The sequence below is a fragment of the Nymphalis io genome, chromosome 20 (assembly GCF_905147045.1).
Source record: "Nymphalis io chromosome 20, ilAglIoxx1.1, whole genome shotgun sequence".
Taxonomy (NCBI): Eukaryota; Metazoa; Arthropoda; class Insecta; order Lepidoptera; family Nymphalidae; genus Nymphalis; species Nymphalis io.
Genome location: NC_065907.1, coordinates 3,090,166 through 3,114,355, shown reverse-complemented (window position 1 = coordinate 3,114,355; position 24,190 = coordinate 3,090,166). Strand labels below are relative to the sequence as shown.

The 24,190-nt window shown below is 33.9% G+C and overlaps 2 protein-coding genes across 2 annotated transcripts in view; both read left to right on the top strand.

Moving 5' to 3' along the window:
* LOC126776470 (inverted formin-2) overlaps nt 1–24,190 on the top strand; it is a 100,540-nt gene that overhangs the window by 20,797 nt on the left and 55,553 nt on the right. The gene's annotated exons all lie outside the window — the stretch shown is intronic.
* LOC126776503 (synapse-associated protein of 47 kDa) overlaps nt 1–24,190 on the top strand; it is a 187,407-nt gene that overhangs the window by 113,798 nt on the left and 49,419 nt on the right. The gene's annotated exons all lie outside the window — the stretch shown is intronic.

The window sequence follows — 24,190 nt, the reverse complement described above, 5'->3', positions numbered from 1 at the left end:
TTAAAACAATTCACTAAGCGGGAGCTCCCGTTCAATGACGTAATAATCTAATTATGCCAATTTTTATTTTAATGTGCTTATACACATTAAATATATATACATTTTTAATTTTATAGATAGACAATTGTTGCCAGTGCTCTGTTGGTACAACTAAAAGCGGTTAACTTAAGATTGATTTGAATCAATATAATCCAACCGTAAAACGGTTAAATAAATGGCTGACAGATGCTAGAATAATATGAATAAATCAACTTTAACTTCCACAACATAACCAGATCATTATTTTTTATACATCGTTAAAACCATTTCACGTTTTTTTATTAAATCCATATTTGGTGCAACGCCAACACATTTGTTCAAACAGAAATATGTTTTGATTAACTTTAAAACATGTGTGAATTGAATATGTTAGCGAAGTAGTGGGAAATGTCTTTAAGATACGACAGAAAGTATTTTATGTTATTTTAAGATATTATTATTATTTAAAAAAGGTACGCAGACTGTCAAACAGGCCACTTGTTGGTTATTGGTCGGTTCGGTTTCATTATACCACAGGGTAGTTTAATGATAATTGTCTATTGATCTATCATGGCATGGGACCTGAACTCTTTCCGGCCGCGTAGAATGTCGTCACATTGGATTATAGGAGTGGAGGAATAAAAGGGTCTATGTTAGCGCCCACCCACTTATGTCATAAAACTGTTTAGTTGATTCTTTGAGATTAGCCGATAAGGAAATAAATCAATCGTAAGCAGACTGTTTGCTGATTAGTTAAATGTTTTTGGGGTAATCTTGAAATATGTATATAACGTAATTCGTTATATTTTTTTTCATCATTCAGATAGTATTTCCGATTAAAACGTAAATATAATAATTATGAAACCTTATATTTTGAATGTCAAGTATAAAAGGAATAGTTTTCTTGTGAACGTAAGTGTTATATCTTCGGACAATCTCAAGATGTAATTCAAACGTATTTAAACAACACAAAAGTTACAATATCGGGAATAACTTCTAATGTTTTTGTCAGACACCTGTGTTCAAAATTTACTCATGACTTCTAAATATATATATTTCGATTCCCGACCTATCCTCACGTCCCTTCTGTATCCAATAAGGATTATATAGGATTTACAATATTTAATCCGTACCAAATAAAAACAGATAAGGACAGTTATATTAAAACTAGTATGAGGAAGCGAGAAGGAATAATATTGATATTTTAACGCTGATTTGTTCCTACAATTATGCGTTTTATGGGTAAAATTCTTTGAGGTCGATGACTTGGATTGGTTGGTGTTGTTGATTTTTGAAATTCGAAAATTTAATTTATTAGTTAGCAACGCTTTTAAACAGTAACGTCTTTGGCTATGTAAGGGAGCATAGAGTTAAGCCCTTTTTCAACGCAAACTTGATTTTGTATTTTGATCCAAATCCAAAGACGAAACTGCTTGCTTGTTAAGCTACTTTTTAATGTGTCAATGTAAAAGAATATCTATAAGTATCTACGTAGTCTTGGTAGCAAAGACAGATATTTCATTTCATCATTTTAGAAAAGGCTCAATTTTATTCAGCGAAAGCTATTGTATACGGAGTCTATACGGAGAAATTATGTCGTTATATCAATTATAATATAATATTTAAGAATTTAAAATTGTACATGATAAATGACAAACAATTGTGGTGTATCGTACAGTTTACCCCTTTTCTATAGTAGTAGTAACAGCCTGTAAATGTCCCACTGCTGGGCTAAGGCCTCCTCTCCCTTTTTGAGGATAAGGTTTGGAGCTTATTCCACCACGCTGCTCCAATGCGGATTAGTGGAATACACATGTGGCAGAATTTCGTTGAATTTAGACACATGCAGGTTTCCTCACGATGTTTTCCTTCACCGAAAAGCACGAGATGAATTATAAACAGAAATTAAGCACATGAAAATTCAGAGGTGCTTGCCCGGGTTTGAACCCACGTTCATCGGTTAAGATTCACGCGTTCTTACCACTGGGCCATCTCGACTTTTATATAGCTATACTAATATTGTAAAGAGATAAGAGTAGATTTTTGGTATGTTTGTTTGTAATGGATAAACTCAAAAACTACCATACCGATTTTGAAAATTCTTTCATCTACAGAAAAATTCGTTATCAACGAGTAACATAGACTGTATTTTATTTTCAAAATAATTTTAGATCTCTAAGAAAATTACAATAATATAACCCGAAGCATAAAAATTTTCCTATAAAATATCTACTAAAATAGATAATTGTTGAACCGGTCGAAGTTCGGGCCGCTAGTTTGTTAGTATATTATAACTTATCATCCTTTTTAGTTTATTAATAATATATTTCATACAAGTAAGCGTTATATTTGGATCGAACCTATGTCTATACATCGCTTAGCGTCCCGTAACAGTTTAGCTACTAAACAAGTCACCGCCTATTAAAGTCATATTATCTAATTTCAGTTTAATCTCAATTGTGATTGGTTGATAGTAGCTAATGACGCAATTCGCCACCAATCAGCGTGTAATGTTTAATTATATTGGTAAATATGTCTTTGATTATAGTGCAAGGCCTGAGGTTAGGTTAATATCCTATAACAGAGGAAATCAAAATGTTGCATAGTAAAGTTATATAGTTTAAATTACGTCATCGCCATTCCGTACCTAATGCAGTGACATCAATACGACTACAAAAATAAATCACGGAGCCCTATTCTAAGAAGTATGGCGTGGAATGCAGTGCGATGATGACTTCTGATCGCTGCATTCCAAGGGTTTGATCAACTGTATTAACTTTAATTTAATTGAATTGTATATTTGTTCGAGTAATATTTTAATTTACTTTGAAATACTAGAATTGGATCTAAATGACAAGTATACATATACAAGGAAATAAATCGTCGACGATAGAAAAATATAATCCTTTTGGTGCTTTCAAACATTCTTTATTCGGTTGTAGATTTTAGCCGACTTAGAAAAAGTAAGAAGAAAGAAGAAGTCTAAGAAAAATGTATTCAATTAGTCAGTATACATTTATTTCACTGTCTAATTAATGATCGTCAGTACGGGTTTTGACCAAAACGGTCCACAGGTGATCTTTTAGCGTACGTAACACACCTCTGGGTTGAAGCTATCGACAAGCATGGAGAATCGTTGGCTGTCAGCCTCGATATCTCCAAGGCTTTCGACAGGGTCTGGCACAGAAGTCTTCTCTCCAAGCTGCCGGCATATGGTCTGCTTACTTAGCTATGCACCTGGATTGCCAGCTTCCTACACAAGCGTAGCCTTCGTGTTTTAGTTGACGGTTGCGCTTCACAATTCTATGTAGTGAATGCTGGGGTCCCCCAGGGATCTGTGCTATCTCCCACACTCTTTCTTTTGCATATCAATGATATGCTCTCTCTTGGGAACATACATTTCTATGCAGACGATAGCACAGTGCATGATGGATACCATGGACGCGCAGTGGCTGAGCGAGCGGAAATTGAGGAGAGTCGGAAGGATCTTGTCATTGAACTCGATAGGACATTAGAACTGATTGCCTAATGGGGCTTTAATAATCTTGTTGAGTTTAATGCCAAGAATACACAGGTATGCACTCTCACAGCGAAATAGTCAACATTTTCTCCTCTTCCCTCCCTCTGTGGTACTCCGCTGGTGATACAAAGCAAAATCACGATGCTGGGGATTGACGTTCGCTGCAACCTTAGTCCAAGGGATTACATCAAGGCTGTTATAAAAACAACTTGACGGAAACTCGGAGTTCTGAACAAGGTGCGGCGTTTTTTCACGCCAGTACAACTGTGCCTGTTATATAAAACACAGGTACGGTCTTGCGTGGAATATTGCTCGCACCTTTGGGATGGCTCCGCTAAGTACCTACTGGAAGCCTTGGATCGGTTGCAGCGACGCGCGGTCCGCATTATTGGCGACGTAAAGGTCACAAACACCCTTGAACCTTTACAATTGCGTCGAGAGATAGCAGCGCTGAGCGCTTTCTATCGACTGTATCACGGCGAGTGCTCTGATGAATTATTCTCTATACTTCCTACTTCCCCCTTCCTTCATAAACTTACGCGAGCTGGCTCTCGATGTCACCGCCTAACTGTGACATAAATTCCATCGCGCACAAAGAAATTTGGCAACTGCTTTCTTTGTCGCACTTTCAAAAAATGGAATTCCTTACCAGCTCACGTGTTCCCCTCCTCTTACAACCCGGGTTCCTTCAAACGAGGCGTGAATCTTGCGGGCCGGCAAGGTGAAGGCGGCTAGTGCAGAACATTCTTCCCGTCTGTACCGGCCGTCGTCGCGTTTGGACTCTATTACCACTTACCATCAGGTGGAGTAGAGTCATTTGCCCTCTCGGCGAATATAAAAAAAATTTAAAAAAAAATTTACTAGTACTGTCGGGTAGGTACAAATTTTTCCGACTTCGACCGATTTCGACGATTCTTTTTTCCTTAAGTTCAAGGTGCCAATTCTACTAATAATATCTACTTATAACGGTTAAATTAGTCGAATAAGAAAACGGTTAAACAGCAACGATTAAGTTTCGATTCGATTGTGGTAATGTCAATTTGTTACTAGAATTGTCCCCAGTGTAGATCCAAGGTCAATTGACTCATCTTAATTTCGTTAGTATTGGACATTGTTAACTTTTTATTTGAAGTGTACATTCAAGCAATTTTTTCGAAGACTTTTTGCAGCAGACAACTGCTGTCTCTTTATTTTTACAAACTGTTATTCAACTATATATATATATAACTTGTAATGTTTGCCTGCCACATTATTTATAAATACGTTAATAATAACAACTCTAACGATAAAACGAATGCTACTCAAGTAAATTTTCTAAGAAATGCTTTGGAACGGAGAGTTCATCATTGGCGTAGTGATCCTCCTACCAAATTTCGGTCGCGATCGCCAATCTCAAGAGAAAATAGCCAACTGCGCTGGACATATAGTGCACAAGTGTGTGCGCAAACACAGGTGCACTCTATTCACGCACTCTTATAATTCCATGGGTCTCAAATCGGACACGACTGAAAAGAGATTAGGCGCAGGATCAACGGTTTTACGTGCTTACAACTTCCTATCTACGGGCTTCTACTTAGAATCCTAGAACCGACCTTGGGTTTGAATCCAGGACCAACCGACGAGGCAGTGATTGACGTATTATTTATAAGTCATGTGTTCATTCGACGAAATGTCGCGTAATATTATAAGAATTATATATTGGTATAAATTTATCCTGGTCAAGTAACACGTATAATATGTCGTCAGAAGGATGGATATTAGTGCAAAAGCTAGCTTAGCGTGAAATACACTGTTATGATACTATATTGTAGTACTCGAGTGTGTGCATACACAGGAGCACTAATTATTCCCTCTTCCATAATCTGATTGGACGGCGATTCGACACGAATGGCAATATTTCATGCGAAGGACCAACAGCTTCACGTGCTTTCCGAGGCTTGGGAGTGTAAACACTAAAATCACTACTGACTGATATATCGATAACTTTGAGACTCTTGACTGCCTCGTTTATATGCTGGCTGTTCGTATTGCAAATCTCACGAAGATTACAGGAATATATTGTATGTAAAGCCACCATTCATGAAAAAATGGCTACATTTAACTTTCTGTCTAATATTTATTTCTACAATTTATGCATATATATTTATATATAAAGGTATGTTGATGTATTTTATTAATAGTATCGTCTGTGGTCGATTTCCATTTTTTACTTGTAACAAATACTAAACAATGTACGATAATTTTCGTTACATATACAGAATGTAAAGCTTGATTAAAGATATCAATTTACGCTCGACAATAGCTAAGACATAATACAATATTTTAATCAATTCTGACAAGTGTATGTGTGTCTGCGTCGCATCATATGATATAGCTTCTTGTCTTAGACAATGGCGCGCAATTCGTTGAACATTAGGGTTGACAAATTCATTTATTTATAATTAGCAGAGTGCGGAATATCCATGAGAGCATACATTATTGTTTTTTTTAATTTAATTATATAAAATAGATAGGCAGACTGGTAAATATGGCAAATAGTCCACCTGATGGTAAGTGGTCACCACTGCCAATAGACATACACGATGTAAGCAATATTAGCCATCACCTACATCGCCAATGCGCCACTAACTTTGGGAACTATTATGTTATGTATTTTGTAGTTACACTGGCTCACTTATCAATCAACTCGGAACACAACAAAACTAAAATATTACTGTGTGGCTGTGAAATATCTGATAGGTGGGTGGTACCTTTCCAGACAAGCTTGTACAAAGCCCTGCCACAAAGTAATAAATTTACCATATGACATCCTAGCTAATGTCCCAAACTTGGTGCAATGCCTCTTTAACTTTGTAAAATATTATCCAATACGCTTAAATATTCTCCGTGTCAATTGTCATGGCGATCGGTTGAACGGTATAAAAGTGAATGTGCTGCAGCACCATTTCATGGTGATTTACAACAAAGTAGATAATATAAAAACCTTCTCCTTAAACAAATACATGTATATGCCAATTTTCTTGGTGATTAGCTATTATAGTGTCGAAGTCTATTTCAAACTTACATCAAGATTATTTTTTACATACATATAAGATGCTAATTGCGCATGTTAGTTTCCTTCTTCGATCCGTAGGCGTCTTAAAGACGTCCTTATTGCCCCCGATGATAAGATTACGTCGGCCAATATCAAAACGATAGGTTACAGAGCAAACACACGTCGAGAGGTCCCTCTTTTATTATAACCCGTCCGCGCTTAGGCGTATGACGGGGTCATTGCACACATAGTGTCGTCCTTCCTGATGTCGACAGTGTAATAATCCGAAGTTCGGCCTTACAGGCGCCCTTAGAACAGGCGTATTATGAGTCCTTAAGTGGGTTCCCAACATCCGGCTGAGTATCTTAAAGAATCGCTAAAGCGGGAGCAATTCGAAAAAGAGATGCACTTATCGTGCCATTTACTAATACGTATGCGATACGTATGTACTTATTTGTTTAAAAGAAAATTATATTAAAATATGTTTTAGTAAGTAGTTACTGTAGTAAGTAGGATAGAGGTGGTTTTCATTTGATATCGTTTCGTGTATTTCTAATGACCTTGACTTGACTGCCAAAATAAATCTGGTGGTAGGGCTTTGTGCAAGCTCGTCTGGGTAGGTACCACCCACTCATCACATATTCTACCGCAAAAAAGCAATACTTGATATTGTTGTGTTCCGGTTTGAAGGGTGAGTGAGCCAGTGTAATTACAGGCACAAGGGACATAAAATCTTAGTTCCCAAGGTTGGTGGCGCATTGGCTATAAGCGATGGTTGACATTTCTTAGAATGCCAATGTCTAAGGGCGTTTGGTGACCATTTACCATCAGGTGGCCCATATGCTCGTCCACCTTCCTATTCTATAAAAAAAAAAAAATCAATTAAGTCGTCAAATTTGCTTAACATGCCTTTCCTTGTCTTTGTGATTTAAATTGATATAGTGATGTGATTCAAATATCGTTCTTAATTTCATATTAATTGATGATTTACTAATTGGTATACAGTTGACAGCCCTGAGCATAACAAATGTCAGTTATCTCAATGTGTCGTTGGAAGCAGGCGTCCTTGGTTCGATTCCTAGTACGGACAATAGATTAATAATACCCCGCTGACATCTTGTGTATAACGATCCTTTTCGATACCTATATTTTTTTCACTTGTGAATGTTTGACGGTTAAAATAATATTACACACACACACATATTTATTTTATATGTCACACACACATATTTGTCGAGAATTTCACATTCAACGCAAATAGATTATTTTAGTAAATATCAGTAATAAAATAAAATATTTAGTAACTAAACCGTAGTTATTTATATTTAATATTTCCTTATTCGTATTCTATACAATCATCTGATTGAGTTCATGAGTTGAAACTTTAGTGTACACTATTGTGTGTTATTATTGGCACTTGCGTGACGCTTATTGGTTATCGTATCGAATAATTAAAAAAAATTACGTCATCGTTACCCTTCGTTACTAAGTGTATAATTGGAAAAAAGTATTGTAGTTAATAATCATGGACTTGCATTCATACCGTAACAGCCTGTTAATGTCCCACTGCTGGATAAGGCCTCCTCTCCCTTTTTGAGAAGAAGGTTTGGAGCTTATTCCACCACGCTGCTCCAATGCGGTTTGGTGGAATACACATGTGGCAGAATTTCAGTGAAATTAGACACATGCAGGTTTCCCCACGATGTTTTCCTTCACCGTAAAGCACGAGATGAATTATAATCACAAAATTAAGCACATGAAAACTTTGTGGTGCTTGCCCGGGTTTGTACCCACGATCATCGGTTAAGATTCACGCGTTCTTACCAGTGGGCCATCTCGGCTCTTCATTCATAGTTGTTGTTATTGTTGTTGTTACATTCATAGCAAACAGTCAATCCAATTGTATTTGGGTTTGGACTTTTTGGTATATTTATTTGAAATTATATCGACCATATTTACGCGTATTTTATAAAAAACACATCCATTTGTAAAATACTGATTAATAACTGTAGAGATAGGTACATAAATTATATTATAATAAGTAAGGGCTTAACAAAACAAGCTTTATTGAAGTGTGCTAAATTTCTGGGAAGAAGGTCTTATGTCGTTACAAAGAAAAGGCTAAGTCAGTCTTGTACATTTTTACCAGTTTTGTTTATAGATTGAAAATAAGATTATAATATCCGTTGGTTCTAGCTAATCGGCGGGTCTTATGAATTTTATTAAAGTTCATTGACTCTAACGGTCTCTATTGTTATAGTGGACAGATTGTGTGAATATTAACACCATTACAAAACATGGAATTACTTTAATTGACAATACTGTCATGAATACGGTGCGCCGTCTGCTTTTAATAAATTGTATTTGAAACCGCGTTTAATTGCGAATAATAAATTTAACTCAGAATAATTTACATTTTTTTACATTATGAATACAAATAATCCATTTTCAAATTTTTATCATTTATAATCTGAGTAGCTGTTTTTATAATTGCTACAGCACAAAAACTACGAACCATTTAATGTACCAAAAATAGTTTTAAATCAAAGAGGTTCGTATCCTAAGTAAGTAGTAATTTATTTAGTGGTTATGTTTTAAACATAACACAATTTTAAATAAGACTTTTACGCAGCCATGACTATTAAATATTTGGTACCTAAATTTGTACCTAAATTTTGGGAACACCCAAATCTCAAACTACCATACTGTAGTACGGTCTTGTTGGCACTAGGATACTTCACTAATTATTTTGCTAAGGATTAATAGAATTCAATACAATCTTAAGATTCAGGTGATAATAGGTAATAGTTGTCAAAATGACAAACAATAATACTAATAATATTTGTACAATACTTTTATGTAAATAACACATATTTGCAAAAGTTTTCTTTTTCTTACACAATCGTCTTATTTAAATTATATCATAAAGAAATATTACGTTATACAACTTTATGCAATTACGAAAAGTCCGTTTTCGTATTTGCTATAGCTAACATAATTGGCTCCAACATTTGTTCAAACATACCAGAGACAAAATAGTTTGATTGGGAGCAAGTGTCAGTCGGCTGAATGGGTGGCGGCGTTATATTCGTATAAAAAAAGAAGATCCGAAATAGTTGACGGGCGCCGCGTGCCGCGCGAGGCGACGCGCGCACCTGTCAAGAGTGCGCCATTTTGAAAAAAATAATTGTTGGGATTTGGCGGGAAATGTGGCAGATATTTTTTCTGATGTTTTTTTCTGCGACGTGGAATTGGGACCAGAATCTTCATCTAATCTAAATATTATTACAATATAATTTTAGTCAAACATTAAAGATTTTGTGCAGACATTTATTTTTAATAATTTTGCAAATAAAATAAAATGTGAAAAAAAGTATAAAAATAATTTGTATGTATAAAATTGTTGCAAATAGCTTTTTTTGTGGGAACATTTCACAGACTGCAGTATATATTTTTAATAGACTAGCCACTTGTAACAGATTATAACAGGAAGGGATACATATAATAGCGTACATTAAGATTTATTTGACAAGCTGTATTAAGGGTCAATTGGATAATGCTGGACAATGCCCTTGCACCTTTAACTGTTTTGCAATGGACTCATATATTTGTGTTATTTGTACACTACTATTTACCACTAGATAGATAATAATAATAATAATAATAAAATCATTTATTTCGACCAAACAGGGATCATAAATACAAAATATTAAATAGTAAAAAGACAAAAATATTCAATAATAATATTTTAGCGATTTTACATATTATATATATATATATATATCCTTATATCACGTTTATCTACATTGCTTTTAACTTTTAAAACGATGATCTCGAAAAGCTTTATTTTTACGCTTAATTAAGTTTTAAATATTCCTGTTATTCCGCAATATTATTTTCTATGTATTTATCGCGAGGAATATTAAGATTATGTTTATTTTTCTTCTTTAATTCCTGTATCGTATTTATTTTAAACGTGAGTATAATAATAGTTCAACGAGCCAGGACCGTACCTGCAAATTCCACATCGCTATTCGCCAGTCGACCCGCATATACCGAGCTATATATGAATTAAAACGATAGACAAATTAATATTAATTACGGAATATCATTTAATAATGTTAATAGTATAGTGGCTGAAATTCTACCTTTAATAGAATACCGTAGACAAAACATATTTTACCCATAATAATAAAAATACATTTTATGTGTCGTCATCTCAAAATATAAAACAAATTATCGTTGAACTGTATGCAAAAAATAAACATTAACCTCATTACCGGTCTGCTGAAATATTAATCAGGATGTGGGTACTTATGAGTATGTGAATGGACTGATCTATAACTGGGTCGGTTTTCACGGTATTCGGTTAGGCGGTGCACTCATATATGTTGCCAATGCTTTAAAAAAAGCATGGCCCAAAAAATACGTAAGTACCTATACGATATTTCTTTCTGATTCTTCTTTCTAAGCAAAAGTAATTTTTATTTTAAACGAAATATTCGTTTTAAAGCCAGGTATTCTCTATGATCGTAGCAAATCGTCGTTCCACCACGCTGCTCCAATGCCGGTATACAAGTAGCAGATTTTCATCAAAAACGTGCACAGATTTAATCACGAAAAATGAGTAGATTAATGTAATTTCCAGTTAGTACAATAGCACTAACTTACAGTTTCAAAGTATAGCATAACTTAGTCCCGTATTACAAAATTAAATTTTCAATGGTTTTGCTGTTAGTTGTCAATTCGATCATTTTTATGTTTAATAAAAGTTACTAACACAAATTTAGTTCATCATATTGAAACCTATTTTTGCTGATTTGTAATTATTCTAAATTATTCCAAATATTTATTTGACGTTATGTTATGACGTATGTATTAATTCCTTTTAAAAATAGAATTCATTAACCTCGTTACAAAATTTTATGTAAGATTAAAAAGGATGTAGATACTTTGTTTTAAAATGTAGTTTACTTTTTCGAGTCTCTATTATGCCTAAAACACATGTAAACATTTAGAAAGAAAAAAGCCCATCAGTGTCTACTCAGCTTTAATCATTAAATCTTGATTAACGTTTTAAATTGGTCATTACTCGAAAGAGCATAAACTCCAATGCTCCAAACAGGTTAGTGCTTGCAATGATTATTGTTTATTTAAATAACTATCTGCTTAAATAATTTGATGAATAACAGTTCATATTTATCCATATCTCGTATGCCTTCCTCCAAATATGCTCGTATTTCTTGGATAAAATAAACATATCACATTTCAACCACTGCGGTTAAGCCACTTACAGTTAAAATGATTAAGCTTTTAGCTACTGGTTGTTGTTAGTTATCTTTATTACAAGAACAATCCAATACACCATTAAATGATTGTAAAAATTTATTACTATCATAAAACATCACTCACAACGTAGCTTGGAAATCGTTACCGTGGGCGACATATATGACATTTTATAACATACATATAATATACAATGGCATCTGTATTGATTGACATACTTCATATGATAGCTTTGTAATATTTTACGAACACACGGATCATAAATTCCAAGGAAAATAGAATACTATTCACTTGCACTCCAGGCTTCGTGATTGGTACAATTTAATTTATTTACTATATATATATATATATATATATATATATATATATATATATATATATATATATATATATATATTGTCGGTCATAATGGCCAATCCCAAATGATAAAACAGCACAATGGATATTACAGTGCACAAATGTACACAAACAGGTGAAGAATCTTATTCCTTGGTCTTTGTGATGGTAGTCCTCGATTTGTAATGCATCTGCTGTTACTGCTCTGCAGATCTCGCTCTAGGTAAGCAAGGCACTAAATTAATAAATTTAAATCTATACTTTTAACATCGTTTCTCCTGATCGACTACCAGAGTACAGCCAAAACTACTGTGTCTAGAAATCTCAAATTTGGAACATCTTTTAAGAAGAGTTTTTTGAAGATGGAAAATTTAAAATGAAAATTTGAGGTGAAATTTTACCCGTTCGAAATAGTGAAGACAGCTCACATAATACAGAGAGATAGATGGCGACGATATTTCATATTAAAAAGATCATAAACGAGCATCCATTTAAAAAAAAAGTAACATTGAAATTTGGGCCCCAGTTTTGCGTCCGTCATTTGTTTTTTCAAACTAATGACAGCTTAAAGCTTTTTTGTTTTATCAAGGTCGTCTGAAAGATGTCGTATAATGTTGAAAAATCGAATTAAACTAAATAAATGAAATAAATTATAAACATCTGTTTGAAATAGTGCATAACGTTTTTTGCGTAATCAAAACGAAATAAGCTTTTTTACACTGTTTAGTTTTTTGTACCATTATATTTTCTGTTCAATGTATAAATTACTTCGATCTATGATTCATTGATTCCGTTTGAAATACAATTGCTTGTAGCAGATCGCGAGCTTCATTTGTTATAGTTAAATTGATTAATGGACTATTAATTGATTTTAGAGCGAGTTAAAACAAACCTCTATTATGTGATATAGAGAGTGTGGGAATGTAACGACTACGAGGTATTGTAACAAATTGATTGTTTATTGTTTATGTGTAGATAAATATGTGTATTTTTCTACATTATTTGAATTTGAAGGTGAAACTTTCGCACTGTATTTTTTTATTAATTTATAGTTAATTGTTTTAAAAATATTATCTCTAAACTAGCACCCCGTGGTTTCGCCAGTAATTCAGCTTGTGGTGAAAATTCTTTAAAATCAGTCATTTTATTTGAATTATACATAATATAAAATGTTTAAATTAAGAGTTAGCAGCGGTAGGCTAAAATAAAAAAGGCTGTTTTGATACGGGTAGTTTAAGTACCTCGTTGGTCTAGTGGCTAGTATAAGGATACATATCTCGAGGCCGTTACTTCAAACGCCAGGCAAATAAAGAATTATTTAGCCTGGAGCAGCTCTTTCTCTGGAATTTGGATTAGCTGTCCTATTGGAATATAAGAGTGAGGGTATATAGAGTGCACAAACTAAAATTAGGTTAGTTTTCCTTGAAAATGGCTGTCATGGCCAAAATTATAAGGACATTACTATTTTAAAACCGGTATTAAAACTTCATAGATTCCCGTCTGTGTAGTTATAACTCATAATGTACCGATAAATATCAATACTTTGTATTACTGTGTATTTGAACAGTAGGGCTTTTTGCAAGCTCATCTGGGTAGGTACCACCCACTCATCAAATATTCTGCCGCAAAACAGCAGTATTTGGTATTGTTGTATTCCTGTTCCGGTGAGTGAGCCAGTGTCATTATAGGCACTAGAGACATAACATCTTAGTTCCCAAGGTTGGTGGCACATTGGCGATATAAGCGATGGTTAACATTTCTTAAAATGCAATTTCTATGGGCGTTGGTGACCTCTTACCACCAGATGGCCTATATGCTCGTTGGCCTACCTATACTATATTTACAAAAAAATTATTACATGCACAAGGGACATCATATTTGAAGTTCCGTGGTTGGCTATGCCTTGACTATGGAATGGTTCTCACTTCTATATATGAAAGTGTATACAGAGACAACATATGGTATTTAAAATAAAATTAATATAAACATTTCCTTATAACTACTAAACACTGTGATTCATATTGACATGCTTTAACTAATATATAAGATTCTTCAAACATAAATAGACGTTCTTTTAAATAACTTTTTCATCAAAGCACATAAATTCAAATGGAACAAAGTATTTTGGTAATAAAAATCATGACTCATTTTGCGCCATCAAACGAGACGTAATAACAAATTAATTTAAAGCATTTATTGTTAAAATCGCATGTTTTATATCTTCACGAGTAAGTGGCAGAACCGTGAAATCACAGTCACGCCAAATTGTGCTGGAGTACGAATGCAATTAAGGTCAATTTTGCTTCCTTAATCAATTCGACCCAAACACTCAGTCTGAAACAGCTACTCTTGATACACTTATGTACGACTCCATTTTGTAAAACATAGAATAATTACGTAATAGATGTTTTCGTTGTGAAAGCGTGCAGTTGCTTTGTTTTACATCGGATTTCTTATGTTGTTAATTCTTGCAAACATATATTGTGATATTTTATTTTACTCATTACTATTTTTAAGTCAGTATTATATACTAGGGACAATTTGTTTTAATAGCAAACTTGTAAAATATGGGCTTACTGGTAAGTGATCTCATGTGCCCAAAGACAGCGTAATTGCAAGAAGTACAAACCTCTCCCTAAACCATCAACATGACAACCATAGAATCTAAAATTTTATGTGAATTGTTTGTTTGTAGTTGGCTGGCTCACTGGCTTACTCGAAGTTGATCGATCTACAATATGTTATAATTCGTATTTGTTTTAAATTACATACTATGCAATGCATTTGAATCTGTACATTCACGATTAAATATTACTATGCATAATTGAAATAAAATGTAGATAGTAGGTCTAGATAGATGTAGATGTATCAAGATCAACTATTTTTTTGTTAGTATGTGCGTTGGTTTTATTGGCCTTGAAAACGTGACTGGTTGGGGATGATCACTGAGATTAAGTCTGTAAATTTGGAAGCCACGTACCTCTGAGCCCTCGGTGCACTCAGTCACGTGACGGAATGGTATTTGATATGTTGGGACTGGCGGTATTATTTAAAACAAGACTTCGTACAAATAATATTACAGACTTATTTATTTTTTCAATTTCATTTAATAAGATATAATATACTCTATTGCTGTTTATAATCTTACAGTTTGACTTTGTGCATAAGATTTGTAGATCACCAAAATATCTGCAGAAATGTTTAAAACAGTATATTTTTATCTTTACTACATAAGTTTTGTTTAAGAAGCTGGAAAAAAATCGCGCAGTATTTCTTATTAAAAAATATATATAAACATCAATTTCAAACAGACACTACTAATCCGCTTATACTTTGGAATTTAGACTAATAGCTTAAGAGATATTACAAGCTGTTTGAATATCTTTGATATTTGATCTTTGTACCAGAGCGAAGTTGGAACGAGCAGGTAATGAATAAAACATTGAAACAAAACAAAACATATGTACTTACGAATATGTATAATCCTAAACAAGAAAGCTTAATCCTTTAACTATATCAATGGAGCTCCTTTAGCTCAACCCCATAGAGCCGATATAAAAAGATTTTTTGATATGAAACTAACTACAAAATAATATGAAATATAATTATTTTTTTTAGTTCTTCTATGCATTAGTTAATCTTTGCTTAATTGAGACGAGTTATTATGTATGAGTAATACTGATCGAAATGGCATGACGAATTGTAACTGAACGCGTAATCTAAGAGATGTTCCAATGGCCACAGAGACGCAGATGTCCAAAAGCCGTATATCGTGTATTATAATTATATATTATAAGACTTGTATACTAGCTGCTCTCAACCGGCACAGATAAAGTAATTGGTGTATATTTTTAGTCTACTTCAAAAAGAAGGAGAAATCAATTCAAACATGGGTTTGTGTGTAAATTGATTTTGATAATACTTTTTCTTTATAACCACTGATTAGCTTGAAAACAAATATAGTGGTGGGGGATTTTGAGGGTCCAAGAAATTAGACGATCTGTCACTTTAATGTTAAATCACTTATCAATTACAGCGTCTGTATATATGTTTTACTTTTTTTTTAATGTTAAGCATCGCTTAAAGCACCAATGCGACACCAACCTTGGGAACTAAAATGTTATGTGCCTTAAGCCCGCACTGGCTCACTTACCCTGCAAACCGGAACACAACAATACCGAGCACTGCTGTTTTGTGGTAGAATATCTGATGAGTGGGTGGTACCCAGACGAGCTTGCATAAAGCTCTACGAAGTGATTCGTGAAGAAGGTTTTGGTGTATAATGCATTCTTTCATGTTTTAAACTTATCACCTATATTTGTTTTAACCTACAAAAAGTTTTCTCCGTACAAGATCAATGATATATATAAAACAGAAAATATTTCTAATACATTTATTATAAGAATGTTTGTACGTCGGGGTCTGCTGTCTTATAAGCTTAAAAATGTCTATTGCCTAGCCGTTTCGCCGTTTGTACGTACCATTGATTTTATATTTTGTTAATAAAATTGTATGTTTATTTGTACAAGGCATAAAGCACATTGTATTCTATTCTATTCTCAAGTCATATCGGTTCGGCAAATTCCAGATGGCAGAAAATGGTGTACTAGTAGACTTTTCTGCTATACTATATCTTAAGTAAGTCTAGAAAACGCTCAGTAGAACATCAGTATCATACGAATTACGTAGCCCTTAAATTTATTGACAATTAAAGTTATTAAAAATTACGTAGCGATAAAATGGTCATATCGTGATAATAGACGACCTTCTCGCATACCTTCGTGATATAATGATGATGAAATCGTTGATAGCTTGATTGATAAATATTAAATGAATGGCGTTACACATGTTCTTTTCTTGCAGTATGTTAGCTAATTACTAACAGAAAACTTATGTTATTAACAATTTAACTTTTACTTTTAATTAATTTAAATTAAATGTCAAAAAAAACTTTGATAAATAAGCATATTATTCAACTCATTATAATATAAATGATTAAAAAAACGTGTAGTTGATTTGAACTAAGTTTCTTGCTTTTTCTTCTTGGTATAATCTACATTCCGTACCGGTGGTAGCTTTACATTTAATTCAATACAATATGACGATTTAAGAGTGCCCTTATAAGTGCACTATAAGAAAGAATTATTTGATTTGACTTATTAATTCAAATAAGAATTATATTTTGTTTGAATGTAATTGTTGTTTAATATATTTTTTACAAACAAAAAAATATTTATCCGTTTTGTAATTAATTAAAGCTGTAACCGCGCTTATCGTGAGCAAAATTATTTTGCATAGATAATATAAGTTTTTTTTTCAACTTATGTCAGATTGTAACAATGTAGTTTTTATATATTTTTTTTTTTATATTCGCCGGGAGGGCAAATGACTCTACTCCACCTGTTGGTAAGTGGTAGTAGAGTCCAAACGCGACGACGGCCAGTACAGACGGGAAAAACGTTCTGCACTAGCCGCCTTCGCCTTGCCGGCCCGCAAGATGCCTCTTCACGCCTCGTTTGAAGGAACCCGGGTTGTAAGAGGAGGGGAACACGTGAGCTGGTAAGAAATTCCATTTTTTGGAAGTGCGACAAAGAAAGGAGTTGCCAAATTTCTTTGTTCGCGATGGAATTGATGTCACAGTTAGGCGGTGACATCGAGAACCAGCTCGCGTGGACTTAAGAAGGAAGGGGGAAGCAGGAATTAGAGAGAATAATTCCTCAGAGCACTCGCCGTGATACAGTCGATAGAAAGCGCTCAGTGCTGCTATCTCACGACGCAATTGTAAAGGTTCAAGGGTGTTTGTGACCTTTACGTCGCCAATAATGCGTACGGCACGTCGCTGCAACCGGTCCAAGGCCTCAAGTAGGTACTTAGCGGAGCTATCCCAAAGGTGCGAGCAATATTCCACGCAAGACCGTACCTGTGTTTTGTACAGCAGGCACAGTTGTTGTGGCGTGAAAAAGCGCCGCACCTTGTTCAGAACTCCGAGTTTCCGTGAAGCTGTTTTTATAACAGCCTCGATGTAATCCCTTGGACTAAGGTCGCAGCGAACGTCAATCCCCAGCATGGCGATTTTGCTTTGCATCACAGCGGAGTACCACAGAGGGAGGGAAGAGGGGAAAATGTTGACTTTTTCGCCGTGAGAGCGCATACCTGTTTTAAGGATTTTATTCGTACATGATATATGTCCGTACGAAGGTCAAATATATTCCTTTAATATTACCAGTCTTTTTTTAGTCATATTGTTCGTTTGCATATCATTATAACATAACAGATATGTTAAGTTACTTTGATGTAAAAATATTTCAAAATTATTAAAAACCATTACTTGCACAGTGTCAAAGAAAAACATTATGAGAAAACCTGCATGTATACAAAAACATTTAACATGCAGCACGAGAGTGGAGCCGTCTATTCCCAGCTATGGGAAATCTGTCGGTAATAAAAAAAACTTTAAAATATAATTTGCTTATTCATTTAAATTTATTACATTAAAAAGAAACATTTATCATGAATTTTAATAACCATATTAAGAAACCGTCGGTTCGCGCTTCGGTCAATTCATTACCCACTTATCATTTTAGGAAGCATAGATTAACATAATTTAGTTGAATTATTGCAATTTCTAAAGATATTTCAAATGTTTATATGTTTTATTTTAGACATATAAATATTTATATGCCTCTTGGTTTAGTCGGTAGCTAATGCTACATAACGAGGTCCTTGGTTTAAATCTCGGTAAGGATCTATTACATAACCGGCCATTCCGACCATCGGCCGCTTACTCGCTGTAACACCGTACGATTTTTTTTTGACATATTGCTGTTGGCCAAGTGGACTCGACAGAGTCACCGGGTGGGGTCCGTACGCCGCGTCACGATGCTTACTATTGAAATGTATTGTTATGGTCTCTTTAAAACGCTGATGTTGACGTACGGGCGTTGTGGACGTTCAAACGTCTCGTCTCTATTTATTTCGAACCATTGTAGGGCAAAACTTCTTGTCTAGCGTCAGTACAAAATATCAAAATAAAAAGGATACTACACGTGAGCTCTGCTTATTGACGAGATTTGTATTGACGGCTGTTGCTGTGTCTGGCGTTAAAAAGTCGATCGGAGGTTTACGCCGAAGTCGGACGTTACGTATCTTATACTAATTAGAATTTTATACTTGTAGGCAGACACATATATTTTATCTATCTTGGAAGCGGGTCTAATGTTTTGGCACAAATTTTGTCAAGCTATATAGGTGTATTTATTGATAAAACGCAAGTTTTTACAATATATGTAAATAATTATTAGAACCGAGCAAAACTTGTACGCTAAGATGCGTTTAATAGGAAACCGTAGTAGTAATGTTTTTTTAATTTTATTCATACTAAGTTTATAAACTATGCATCATTAATTGACGAAAATAATTTGAAAGTCTAAATCATAAAATCTATATGATAACAATGGTGGATTAACACATACATGAATCTTGAAAACATTACAGTCAGTCAATACAGCTAGGGGCACCTGTGTAACAAAAGACATGGATGGCATGGATATTTGTATGAACTTTAAACGTACGGGACGTTTATCAGTTGTCTGGTTTCCATAGTACAAGCTCTGCTTAGTTTAGGATCAGATGGCCGTGTGTGAATCCCAGGATATTATTATTAAATATTTACCTATTTTTCTAAATCAGCTATTTTTCACTCATAGCCATTAAATCACCTGATGAACCACTTAGTACCAGTATTTTAATTTTGATATATTTAACGACAAAGACAAACGTACACAACACAGCTATTAAATTTTAATATAATGTTATTTATTGCAAGTTTCGAATATATAATTCGCGACTAACGCCTTAACAAACGATGACATGTGTTATTTTAATTGAATCAATTAATTTTGTTTTAATTGACAAGGTAAAATAATGTGCGTTCAACTTTTAATATTTATGTTAATTATCTCTTCATATTTATGTAATATCCGCCATTTAACTGTTATTGTTATATATACATACTTCAAACGTACATTGGACATTGAAAAAAGTCTGGTATTTCTTTTTTCATTACATATATAGATTTAAAATTTATTTTTGTGTTTAAAATGGTTCTGTGACTCTTTTGTTGTACAATAAAGCTTATTCTATTCTACTTAGATTTTAAAGAATTTTTTGTTGACTTCTAAATATATTGGAAATTACGGTCATTTCTGTTTCTCGGTAGTCTATAAAAATTTTGTAATAATTATTTATTCGTTTATAAGATATTTATCACGTTGTAGGATTTAGTTGGAAATTTGAGTATTTTTGTCATAATATTGTGATGAAAAAGCATTATGTACTTAAACATTTCTTCCGACGAATAGAATCGTAAGTGCTTATAATATTGTTATTATACTATATGTAGGTACTAATTATTTATAGATAATGTTTGTAAACAAATGTAATTTTTTAAAAGTTATTTAAATTTATTTAATATATATAATGTATAATAAGCGAACATTGAAAATTATCTAATATTTTAATGTAAGCAAACAAATAAGAAAATGTGCTTTGCTTTACATTTTTAAGTGTGCGGTACAGTAACAGCCTGTGAATATTCCACTGCTAGGCTGAGGCCGCCTCTCCTTTTTTGAAGAGAAGGTTTGGAGCTTATTCCACCACGCTGCTCCAAAGCGGGTTGGTGGAATACACATGTGGTAGAATTTCAGTGAAATTAGACACATGCAGGTTTCATCACGATGTTTTTACTTCACCGTCAAGCACGAGATGATATACCACAAATTAAGCACATGAAAATTCAGTGGAGTTTGCCCGGGCTTGAATCCACGATCATCGTTTAAGATTCACGCGTTCTAACCACAAGGCCATCCATGGGCCGAGATGGCCCAGTGGTAAGTTTCAAGTGTAATAAAAACTAATTTCTCTCATCAAAATTTGATACATGATTTTATATAAACTAATTATGTATATACGTACTATTCAAACAATATGTTACGCAGCTGCAGCATGAGTAACACGAGTGATTCAAATAATATCGGGTTAGTACATTATCGTGCACAATGAGTGTGTATGACTCAAGCTTTCTTTTTATTTTATTTTAACTACTGTTTAGTTACGTTATAAACATACGCATCATATAACGTCATGTTTATGTTTAATTACCGACTCCGTAATTAGAATTTAGTTAAATGTTATTTTATCGTTTTCTAATAATTTACAACAGGGATTAGTTTAAGAGGATGGTAAGCAGTCACCTTACGTTTGTACTATAAGAAATATACTAGAAATATATAGAAAAACTAAAGTGTGGTAGGTACTATCATGATTATTTTTTGTATATTTAAAATCATCAGAATATGATATGATGATATTGAATAACTTGAATGATATAAAACTTTTTTTATTTTTAAATTATACTTTGCTTATAATGTTCCACAAAGCTTACTAATTCATTCTGGAACTATTAGGATATTATTGACAGTCATAATAAAATTCTATGTTTATTTCATACTAGGTTCCGCCCGCGGCTTCGCCTGCTTGTGAGGGGGGTAGCAGGTACTGGGTACCCTATATACCTTTTCTGTAACCCTGATAATGTGTCTGCAAAATTTTATGATGATCGGAATAGTAGTTTAGACGAGGAAGCGTGACAAACAAACAATTTTTAATGTTTTGTAGGTTTTAATTAATTTTAACCGAATATTAAGTGCCTTTTTTAAGACCATTGTACAAATAATAATAATAATATCCTGGGACTTTATTCACACACGGCCATCTGATCCCAAACTACGCAGAGCTTGTACTATGGAAACCAGACAACTGATATACTACATATACTACTTTTCTTTTGTAAATACATACTTATATAGATAATTACACCCAGACTCAGGACAAACAGACATGTTCATGCACACAATTGTCCGTCCTGGGTGGGAAACGAACCCACAACTTTCGTCGTGAAAGGTATCTACCAACCACGCCAACCGGCTTGTTAAAAAGATGGACATTAAAACTTTAATAATATGTTATCATGTTAATACTGACTAACTATCGTTAAAAAAGCTGTTGATAAATATCGGGTTCTATTAGATTATAACACAAACTTATCACGACTTCAAAACTATACACTTACTTTTATTTATAACACTATATTTTTTTATACAACAGGTAGGCGGATGAGCATATGGGCCACCTGATGGTAAGTGATCACCAACGCCCATAGACATCGGCTTTGTAAGAAATGTTAACCATTAGATCGCCAATGCGCCACCAACCTTGGGAACAAAAATGTTATGTCCCTTGTGCCTATAATTACACTGGCTCGCTCACCCTTCAAACCCGGAAGACAACAATACCAAGTACTGCTGTTTTGCGGTAGAATATCTGATGAGTGGGTGGTACCTATACAGAGCTTGCATAAAGCCCTAGCACCAGTGAATTTTATTGAGATAAATAATTTCTCACCATTTTATTATTGTCTAGAACATTCGATATCAATAGCGTCAACGAACAATCCTTAAGTCCAGACTCTTTGAAGCTTGACACAAATGTTACACAGTGTTAACGCTAATTAATAATTACATAGCGAGCGCTTTATGCAAACTTGGCTGGGTTGGTACCACCACTGCACCTGAAATCTATCCGGTCATGTCAGATTTACGATACGATTGGATCATATAGAGTGCCCTTTTGTTTGCGCATACATTTGCGCACTATAATATGTCCTGAGCAGTAGGCTAATTTCATTTGGATACCAGGCCAGCCAGGAGAGACAATCCTCACCAAATATCATGTAGAATATTAAATACCTTTAGAATTTTTATACTGTTATTACATTTAGTATTTTAAAATTACCATACCTAAACCTTTTCAAAGTAATTACCGGAGTTATATTAAAAATTCATTGAATAAAAAAGCATCGCGTAGTTTAGAATAAGTAATCGAACAAACGGACAGAAGCGAACATTGTTTTATTATATTTAAATATACTATCGCGTAATCTGAAAAACAGCTGTGTGTTATATAATTCTTGCCTTGTTTACACTTCCTTACAAACACTAACTTCGCTAATATTATCATAAAAACACCAGAAACGTTCGTGACAAGCGTGTCGGTTTAACTAAATTCCATGAAATTATTCCGCCTTGCATAACAGACACAACCATTGTTCTTTGAACTTTCATTCTCACACTCTTCTTCATAAATTATACTACAGGAAAGTTCATAATTGACTGGTTGAATGACGTGTGATCCCTACATTTTAACGACCAATTTGTGTTGAACCGTCATTGTTTAGAACTTTATATGTATTCGAATAAGTAAGAGGTTCAATAAGAAAAGCTAGAAAAACCAATTTTAATAGAACTCCAAAATTAAATAGCATAATATATAAACGAATAATAGTGCGAGTTCAAGTTATATTAGTTGCTGTGTTAGTGTTATGCACTTATGCACGCATTCTGCACCAGTAGGTATTTATCGCTATGAAAAGCTAGACACGCGGAGATGGAATAATAATTACTATAGATCGACTGAGCAACTGTTTACTAATGTTGTTTTGACTTCAATTTCAATTTAATTGCTGTGATTTTCGAGTTTGCTCTTAGAAAATATCCTTACAGAATCCGCTATCTTGTTAAGGTTCCAGGGGGTCTACTCTGTTCTTGTAAAATAATGTAACTTTGAATTTAAATCTGTACCATGACGATTAAACAGCGTTTCATAAAAAACTGAAAAGATTATTTTGATTTCCATTTGAACAGCCCGTAAATTTCCACTGCTGCTTAAAATAAATATAATGAAGCTCTAATTAATATTATTATAAATCATAAATTAAAAGTATGGTTGTTTGTTAGCCTTTCGTGTCCTAACTACTCGAACGATTATTGTGAAATAACTCACACGTTGTCAGGGGTGTGAAAAGTACAGAATAGTGCCAACCTACATAACCCAATACCCCCCAAAGAAACTAGTTAAATAGTTATAACAAGTTCACAAGT